Here is a 10724-nt window from a genome sequence, read left to right as displayed (position 1 = left end):
GGACATATATGTATCTGGCACCGTGGAGGAATATATGAATCTGGCACTGTGGGGACATACATATATGTCCCCACAGTGCCAGATAAATATATGTCCCCACAGTGCCAGATACATATGTCCCCACAGTGCCAGATACATATATGTCCCCACAGTGCCAGATACATATATGTCCCCACAGTGTCAGATGAATATATCTGGCACTGTGGGGACTTATATGTATCTGGCACTGTGGGGACTTATATGTATCTAGCACTGTGGAGGCACCCATTTTTTGGTGTTTTTATATGTATGTGGCACTGTACAGGGGCTTTATTTGTATGTGACACTGTACAACATGACTAAAAATGGGGTTATGACACAAGGTCATACTCCTACAAACGTCAAACCGAAAGGTGTGCACATAAAAATGGGGTGTGGCTTTGTGACAACTATGCCACACCCCCATTTTTGTTTGCGCGCCTTTGGCGCACGCATGATATGGCTCTTACCCTTGACTACAGATCTTTTCTGGCTCTTTGCCTCTGACTGGTTGGCCACCCCTGCACTACACAGCTCTGCTGAAGCCGCGGCCGCACTGTCAAATTTATAATAAAGTATCTTTGGGATAATTTACACCAGGCCTAATTTTTTTTTAATAATAAATATTTTTTAAACAAAAAAACCTTCATTTAAGATGGTGCCCTTACTTATGGGCCAGTGCTCTGGACTTGCCCCCCAGGCTAAAAGTTGCCAGCCAGCCCCTGGCCCTACACATTAGGTGATTTCACTGAACGATACGAACATACTCGTTCATATCGTTCAGTGTGTAGACACCAACGATGAACGATGCCCGCACTCACCATACAAGAGGTAGAAACAAACCTACAAAACCATTCTCCAATTAGAATAACCGAATACAACCACATTTTATGTAAAAAAACAGTTATTTCTTCTTCAGGGTCCACAGGATTGACATGGGGTGTAGGTGGATGGATAAGGATCAGGCACCAAATGGTTAAGCTTTTGAGCTCCCAGAATTCTCAGTTTCAACCTCCCCTATAACCCTGCCTCCTGGCCAAGGGAAGTCAGTGTTTTGTTTGGTGCGGCAGGAGCTGGACCACATGTAAAACAGTGGGACTGTTTCACAGTCTCAAGCTTTTTTAAAGTTTATTATTTTATATAGCCTTTTTTTAGAGCGTGCTGTGCTATGCGTCTTAGACGTATTGCGCCAACCGCTCCAACAACTTCCTGCCAATGCTGCAACACCAGCAACTATGTTGGTGATTTCGGCAGGCGCCAGCGAGGGTTAGCTAGCAGGCCCACGCTGACGATCCTAGGCTGCGGCCGGAGCACGGGAAGAAAGGTAAGGCAACTTTCATGCCTGCAGGAAGTTGTGTTTGTTTACACAGCCTGGCTGTCTCAGGTTGGAGGCTACTGGACAACATTGATGTGGAACATTTGCCTCGGGTGTTCCCCCACTAGACCACCAGGGATCACAGGCTGCAGGGATAAATTTGGAGGCCGCAGAACCCTGACCCTCCCCCAGTCGCCCCTCCCCCAACTCAGGTGGCAAATTAACTATAGTTTTCCCACCATGAACTGATTGGCTCGCTACCGTGTAAAAGACGCTGAGCGACATTATATATCTGTCTGCTGCAGTAATTGCTGTGTGGCAATATACACTCTGTGTGGCAATATATGCTGGATGCGTCTGTTGCAGATAGTAGTTGGGCAGCAATATACTCTGGGTGAAATTTGTTACAGCATGCATTCAGGAGTGCTGGGTTTAGCCTCCCTGTATACCTCTCCCAAGGGCCAACACTGACTCCTACCTACCCCTGGGGTACTGAGTAGTTGATTAAGCGCCCATTGCAAGGGTATACTTTATTGCATTGTTTGTGACTTACACTATTTCTGTCAGCGCTCTTCTGTCCCTTTCACCTTTCAAACCTTAAAGGCTGGTGCAAAAAGTGTTTTTTCTAATGTACTCTATTTTACTTGTTTTAAGAGAAGGCTGTCACATTGCTGCTTAATTTACACTGATTGTGTAATTATATTGTTACCATGTCCATGAAAGGCAAGGGTAACAAGGCAGCTACTGCACCTGTGTTAATGTCATGCAGGACGAGTTGTGTTGAAATCGTTATATTCCTAAACCAAATCAACATGCTTCTAGCCTAGAACCAGCACAAGTACAAGAACCACCTTGGGTGGCTTCTTTTGCGTCAGTTTTGACATGTATAGCAGATCGTTTGGCTGCACCTGCTATACTTCCAGCGGGCTCAGTATGTATGCCAGCGGTCGGGCTCCCGGCGACCAGCATACCGGCGCCGGGAGTCCGACCGCCGGCTTACCGACAGTGTGGCGAGCGCAAATGAGCCCCTTGCGGGCTCGCTGCGCTCGCCACGCTATTTTATTCTCCCTCCAGGGGGGTCGTGGACCCCCACGAGGGAGAATAAGTGTCGGTATGCCGGCTGTCGGGATTCCGGCACCGGTATACTGTGCGCCGGGATCCCATCAGTCGGCATACTGAAGACCACCCCTTCCAGCTATGGGGTTTCCTCCACAGCCTCCATGGGTAGATGTGCTCTCACATTCAGTCCAGGATTTGGCACAGACCTCTGCGGCCTTTCAACAGATGTTGCAGGCAGACAAGTCTGTGGAAGGGAAAGCACAGGCATGTGGCACCGTCCTCCCCATCTACACAGCTTTCAGAATCTGAGATGTCATCAGAAGATGAGGCTGACTGCTCTCTCCCCGAGTCCCCCTCAGGTGAAGAAGATTGTCATATCTAGGGACGTGTCCACATTGATTTATGCAGTAAAGTCCATGTTGACAACAGAAAACAGGAGCCACCGAAAAAGTCTAAGGCTCCAACCTTTAAATGACAAAAAATAGTCAAAGCTGTATTCCCGCAATCAGATCAGCTTACTGAAAATATGCGGGAATCATGGGACACTCCAAATAAGAGGTTTAAATTGGCAAAGAAAATTATTTCTTTTACCCTCTTCCACCAGTATAATGTGCCAAATGGGAAGTATCTTCCACAGTTGATGCTCATGTGACACGTTTAGTGTGCACTTCTACACTGCCTATACCCTCAACATCTTCTTTGAAAGACTTGACAGACAGAAAAGTTGAAATCTGTCTTAAATCAGTTTTTTCCATCACAGGGGCAATTACAAAACCAGCTATGGCCACAGCATGGGTGGCCAAGGCTTTTGCAGGCTGGGTGGATGCATTAGGGGATAGTATCTTGGTGCACGCTATGAGAGAACAGCTGTCCCATATAACAAATAACAGGATTTTAATACCTACCGGTAAATCCTTTTCTCCTAGTCCATAGAGGATGCTGGGGTCCATTTCATGACCATGGGGTATAGACGGTTCAGCAGGAGCCATGGGCACTTTAAGACTTTTCAAGGGTGTGAACTGGTTCCTCCCTCTATGCCCCTCCTCCAGACCTCAGTTATAGGAACTGTGCCCAGGGAGACGGACATTTCGAGGAAAGGATTTACTTTTATACTAATGGGGAGATTCATACCAGCTCACACCTCAACCATGCCGCACAACATGGCATTCAACATAACACACGCCAACAGGCATGAACCATTTACAGCAACATGCTGAAAACAAATGTAACACACTTGTGTAACTAACTGAACAAAACTGCAGGTAAAGTACGCACTGGGATGGGCGCCCAAGATCCTCTATGGACTAGGAGAAAAGGATTTACCGGTAGGTATTAAAATCCTGTTTTCTGATACGTCCTAGAGGATGCTGGGGTCCATTTCATGACCATGGGGTTTATACCAAAGCTCCAGTATGGGCGGGAGAGTGCGGATGACCCTGCAGCACCAATTGACCAAACTTGAGGTCTTCATCGGCCAAAGTGTCAAACTTATAAAATTTAGCAAAAGTGTTTGACCCTGACCAAGTAACTGCTCAGCAAAGTTGCAACGCCGAGACCCCCCGGGCAGCCTCCCAGGACGAGCCCACCTTCCTGGTAGAATGGGCCTTCACCGACGTAGGTAACGGCAATCCAGCCATAGAATGAGCATGCTGAATCGTTCCTCTGATCCAGCACGCAATAGTCTGCTTAGAAGCAGGACACCCAATCTTGCTGGCAGCATACAGGACAAACAGAGCCTCTGTTTTCCATAACCGAGCTGTTCTTGTGACATAAATCTTCAAAGCTCTAACCACATCTAGAGACTGTGACTCAGTGAAAGTGTCAGCAGCTACTGGCACCACAATAGGTTGGTTTATGTGGAAGGACGAAACCACCTTTGGAAGAAATTGTTGACGAGTTTTTAACTCTGCCCTATCTTCATGGAAGATCAGGTAAGGGCTCTTGTGAGACAAGGCCCCCAACTCAGACACCCTCCTTGCAGATGCCAAGGCTAAAAGCATCACCACTTTCCAAGTGAGAAACTTCAATTCTATCTCCTGTAGAGGTTCAAACCAACTCGATTGAAGGAACTGCAACATCACATTAAGGTCCCATGGTGCCACTGGAGGCACAAATGGAGGCTGGATGTGCAAAACCCCTTTCACGAAGGTCTGAACTTCTGGAAGAGAAGCCAATTGTTTTTGAAAGAAAACTGATAAGGCTGAAATCTGGACCTTGATTGACCCCAATCTAAGGCCCGCATCCACACCAGCCTGCAGAAAATTGAGAAAATGTCCCAACTCAAACTCTTCCGTAGGAGCCTTCTTGGATTCACACCAAGACACATATTTTCTCCAAATACAGTGGTAATGTTTAGACGTTACTCCTTTCCTGGCCTGAATAAGAGTGGGGATGACTTCCTTGGGAATACCCTTTCGGGTTAGGATCCGACTCTCAACAGCCATGCCATCAAACGTAGACGCGGTAAGTCTTGATACACATACGGCCCCTGCTGTAGTAGGTCCTCTCGAGGAGGAAGAGGCCGAGGATCTTTTATGAGCAACTCCTGAAGATCTGGATACCAAGCCCTCCTTGGCCAGTCTGGGGCAATGACGATTGCTCAAACTCTTGTTCTTCTTATTATTTTGAGAACTTTTGGAATCAGTGGAAGTGGAGGGAAAACATATACCGACCGAAACACCCACTGGGTCACCAGTGCATCCACTGCTATTGCTTGAGGGTCTCTCGACCTGGAACAATATCTCTGAAGCTTCTTGTTTAGACAAGATGCCATCATGTCTACTTGAGGAACTCCCCAAAGACTTGTCACCTCTGTGAAGACTTCTTAGTGGAGGCCCCACTCTCCTGGATGGAGATCATGTCTGTCGAGGAAGTCTGCTTCCCAGTTGTCCACTCCCAGAATGAAAATTGCTGACAGAGCTCTAACATGTCCTTCTACCCAGAGGAGAATCCTTGTCACCTCTGCCATTGCTGCTCTGCTTTTCGTTCTGCCTTGCCTGTTTATATACGCGACTGCTGTTACATTGTCCGACTGGATCTGTACGGGTTGATCTTGAAGAAGATGTACCGCTTGTAGAAGGCTGTTGTAAATGGCTCTCAATTCCAGAACGTTTATGTGAAGGCAGACTTCCTGACTTGACCATTTTCCTTGGAAGCTTTCTCCCTGTGTGACAGCTCCCCAGCCTCGGAGACTTGCAGCCGTGGTTATTAGGACCCAGTCGTGAATCCGAAACCTGCGTCCCTTTAGTAGGTGAGAACTGTGTAGCCACCACAGGAGCAAAATCCTGGCTTTGGGGGACAGGATTATTTTCCGGTGCATGTGTAGGTGGGATCATGACCACTTGTCCAACAGGTCCCACTGGAATACTCTGGCATGAAATCGGCCAAACTGTATGGCCTCGTAGGCTGCTACCATTTTCCCCAACAACCGAATGCATTGATGGATCGACACGCTTGTTGGTTTCAATGTTTGTTTGACCATTTTCTGGATTTCCAAGCCTTTTCCACTGGAAGAAATACTCTCCGAACTTCTGTGATTGGAACGGTAATCTGTGCCGAGCGAAGCGGCAGCGGAACGAGGCACCTTGCCTGAAATGCGAGGGGACACAGTGCACTAATTGGGGTTCCCGATCGCTCTACGAAGAAAACAACACCAAAAAAAACATAAAAAACTCATGTCAACCTTTTAACCTGTCGACCTAGAACATGTCGACCTTCTGACCCTTTCGACCTAGTGACTGTCGACCTATAGTGGTCGACCTAAACATTGTGGACCTAGACACTGTCGATCTAATGATCCACACCCGTACTGAGGTAGTTAATAAAGATATGCTGCACGAGACAGATGCAGCTGTCAATAGGAGCTTGCCATGCCATCTGATAAATGGATCCCTCACACCGCTGAAGTGATGCTCTGTTGAGCGGCAAAGACAGCTTCCTCGTGCTACCGTGAGACACGGAGCAACCTCCTGCAGGGCGGCAAAGCAAGTCCCTGTGCAGACCGCGAGTCGATCGCGAGCTGACAGAGGGGAGATAGGACAATGATTGGAGGTGGCATAGGAGAGGTGACCAATAGAAGCCTGCTGACACATAAAACAGGGCTCTTCAGCACTGATCGGGAGACTGGAGCTCCCTCGGTGAGAGCACAGCTCCCGGACGCTGCCTCGCACTTGAGAGCTGTAGTTGGCAGAGCTTAGCTCCGGGGGACTGAGCCGGCGCCGAGCAGCAGCAGCGGTTAGTGCAGTGGCGCATGGGGGATGGTATAGCTGGAAGTCCCTCCTGCAACTGCTCACCTCCGCTGTAAACATAAAGAGAGTAGAGAGGAGACTGACAGCGCAGCCACCTAATACATGCCCAGGGATAAGCGTCAACCTCGCTTCACTTGCCACCACTCATCTTATGCTGTAAACATTGAGTACAAGTCTCTGCATGAGTAGCTGAAGGTGTGAGCTGAGACAGAGGTGGGCGGCAGACAGTCATCCCTCCCACTGTGTGCAGAGAGAGCTAGCATCGCCAGAGCGGAGTGATTTAGAGCATCAGCCAACTAGAAGAGAGTTGAGGGAGAGCCACGGACAGAATGGTCCAGTGCAGAGCAGCGGCTTGGAAGGCAACTCTAAAGGAAGAGTAAGAGCACAGCTGGTCGAGGACTAGTGAGAACCAAAAAACTTACACTCACCTGTAATATATTTAAAACATTCTGAACTATAGCACTCAAGTAGCCCATAAAGGATAAAGAATTGTCCACAGCTTAATAGCTGCCAAGAGCTGCTGCAAGATAGACATATTTATTTCTGGAGCAGGATTTTATGCTAACAAGTAATAAGACAAGACTCACTCTGAGTTGATCGCTCGCTAGCAACTTTTTGCAGCGCTGCGATCAGGTTAAATCTCGGTAAAACTGTGCATGCGTATGCACCGCATGCATACGGGTACAAAGAGGCTCAATGCTGGGTGATGGATTTAATGAAGAATCCATTCGCACAGCCGATCGCAAGGTGATTGACAGAAAGAGGGCATTTATGGGTGTCAACTGACCGTTTTCTGGGAGTGTTTGGAAAAATGCAGGCGTGTCCAAGTGTTTGCAGGGCGGGTGTCTGACGTCAATTCCGAGACCGGACAGGCTGAAGTGATCGCAGCGGCTGAGTAAGTCCAGAGCTACTCAGAAGCTGCAAAAAACTTTTTTGTGCCGTCGGCTGCAAAAGCTGTTCGCACACTTGCAAAGCGAAAATACACTCCCCCATAGGCAGCGACAAGCTGATTGCAGCACAGCAAAAAGTGCTAGCGAGCGATCAACTCGGAATGACCCCCTATATGTCAAAGGATGCAGTTAGAAAAGAACATTACAAGTGCAGCCAGATTAATATAGTGAGACTTTGGCAACAACACTGAAACAGTAAAATTCCAGTCTGGTCAAACTAAAACTCTGGAGCACAGCCAGACAATTTAGCAACATTTTTACCACACCGAGATACTAAACTGAAACAACTGCTGACTGGCAAAGTAAAGGCCCATACACACCGGGCGATTTTGAGCTGAGAGGTCACTTTTGGTGTGTTGAGCTGCTTTCAGCTCAAAGCCACCCAGTGTGTATGCACAAGCGATGAGTGGTGAGCACTGATGCACGCTCCCGCTTCATCGCTGGCGGCCGCCATTCATCTACTGGTATTACCAGTAGATGAACGGTGGGGTGAGCGGCTTTCCATAGCGTCCTGCTATGGAAAGCCGCTCACCCCCGCTGACATCGCTTGGTAGGGGGGAAAAGTGCTCAGTGTGTATGCACTGAGCGCTTTTCAGCCCGGCGATGTCAGCGATCATCGCTATGCATACACACTGGGCAAAAACGCCCAGTGTGTATGCACCTTAACTGTACTTTATTCATGGAAATCCCACCACAGCATGTCTGAATGGGGTGGTCTTCAGGTTGCCGACTGTCGGGATCCCGGCGCACAGTATACCGGCGCCGGAATCCCGACAGCCGGCATACTGACAGTTTTTCTCCCTCGTGGGGGTCCACGACCACCCTGGAGGGAGAATAAATATCGTGGCACGCATAGCGCGCCACCATGCCCGCATAGCGCGCCACCGTGCCCGCATAGCGCGCCACCGTGCCCGCATAGCGCGCCACCGTGCCCGCATAGCGCACCACTGTGCCCGCAGCAAGCCCGCAAGGGGCTCATTTGCGCTTGCCACGCTGTCGGTATGCCGGCGATCGGGCTTCAGAGCATCAGACTGTTACCCAGGGTACACGGATTTAAATACTGTTATCCAGCAAACTGAGTAATTACAAGCACTTAAAGTGGTAGTTGATTTTATATCTGCAGCACTTATATATGCTTCATTAAGTACTAGGAGTAAAGGTCATGAGTATACCCAAATGTTGGTTTTATGAAATGTATATTCCTGAGCAGTGAGTTTATAATTGAGATATGCATGGCATTTAACCTAGAGACCCGGGTGTTCACCTAGGATTATTTTCTCTATTACCTAAGGTGAATTTTTGGTAGCTACCAAAAGGTAATTTTTGTAATGCATGCAGGTAAAACTGTATAGGCCTTATGGGTAGGATTAGAATGGAAGGTGTAATCTGCAAATTGTAGTTTCTTGTTATATTACAATCTTTGTAATATTATATTACTTTATTCTAATTATATATTATCACATTCATTCAAAACACACAAAAGCAGAGTGTAGTGTATTAATAATTTATTTAGTACAGGGAATAGTATAAGCATTGTTTGCTGTCCCAAGCCAGCCCCGCAAAGTATAATAATTAAAATCTTGAGTAAGCTTGGGTGGAGGCACAGTATACCAATAGTCTAGTAGTGCATAATATACCCATATTATACGTAACCAAGAGTTACACCCGTACCTTGTTTTTAGTACCTTGCTCTGAGAAGTAGGATAAATTTAAACGAAACAGGAGTGAGACAGCAATTTCAACAGGATGTCTTTTTATTGAGATACAATCAACTTAAAGAGGATGATTAGTTGTTTGGCAAAAATAAGATAATCACGAGAATGACATGGCATCAAAGAAGATTGGTAAATCACAATTGACTTTAGCTAATGGCATGCAGAAACAATTAGTAATTCAAAAGGACAATCAATCTAATCACAGATATTCTTACTCCAATACGACACAGTAATAATGTGGTCATGAGAACAGTGTTGAAAAATACAATTCACAAGTACAGTCTCTAAATTCCTAAGTTTCCCTAACAAGGATGTTGCAATCTTCACAGGCAAATAGCATTGGAGCTCTCTTTAAATTCTGAGATGCCACAGTTTTGCAATGGGGGAATACTACTTGTAAATACAATGAATCCTGTACTACAGTATGTGTAGAATTGGCTAGTCTGAGGGAAACAGTGAGATGTAGAGGTAAGGAGCAATCCCTGGCCGGGAGTCAAACCCGGGGCTTGGCAGAGGGTGTTGATGACAGGATGGTGAATGTACTGTAGTAGGGAGGAGTTTAGCAGAGGATTAACTGGCTGAGAACTGAACGGATATTGTAGATAATAGTATTACACTCTCCTTGGTGAGAATGAGCAGGATCAATGTTGAGCAGGGTTCGATTAGAACTAATGATGAATGGGGTTTAGTTTGAGATATGCTGCTGGACCGGACTAGCTACCAGTGCAGGATAAGATGGACCGGACTGGCTATCAGCAAAGGATAAGCTGGACCTGACTGGCAGAAGATGAGCAACTGGAGTGGAACTGGACTTGAGAGCAACTCGACTGGAACCGGACTTGAGAGCTACTGGACAGGAACCAGACTTGAGAGCAACTAGACTGGAACCAGTGAATTTGGATATGCTGCGATGATGAAGCTGAGCAGACCTTCAGGATCACTGGGATTGGCTGTACTTGTGAATCTGGATATGCTGTGATGATGAAGCTGAGCAGCCCTTTAGGATCACCTGGATTGGCTGTACTGGTGAATCTGGATATGCTGCAGTGATGAAACTGAGCAGCCCTTCAGGATCATTGGGATTGGCTGTACCAGTGAATATGGATTTGCAGTGATGAGTAAGCTGAGCAACTATTTAGGTTAGCTTAGGAAGCCAGAGAGCTCAGCTACTAGGCTCACACTGAGCTGTGATTCAAGGAACTGGCAACTTCTGAAACTCAGGTCTCTCTGCTTATACCTCTTGGTGCTCAGTGAATAGAGTCAGATGATTCAGGGAGTCTCAGGCTGGCACAGGATTAAATAGCTCATGGTCAGATGATCAGTCCCTGACACTGCAGTACTTTTGGTTAGGCTCTGATGTAGATTAAGTCCTAGCAGGCCGTGAAAACACTGAAGCCTAAACTTCTAACAATGAACAGAG

Source organism: Pseudophryne corroboree, chromosome 1, assembly GCF_028390025.1.
Source record: "Pseudophryne corroboree isolate aPseCor3 chromosome 1, aPseCor3.hap2, whole genome shotgun sequence".
Lineage (NCBI taxonomy): Eukaryota > Metazoa > Chordata > Amphibia > Anura > Myobatrachidae > Pseudophryne > Pseudophryne corroboree.
The sequence above is the reverse complement of the archived record's forward strand: the minus strand, read 5'-3'. Positions refer to the sequence as shown.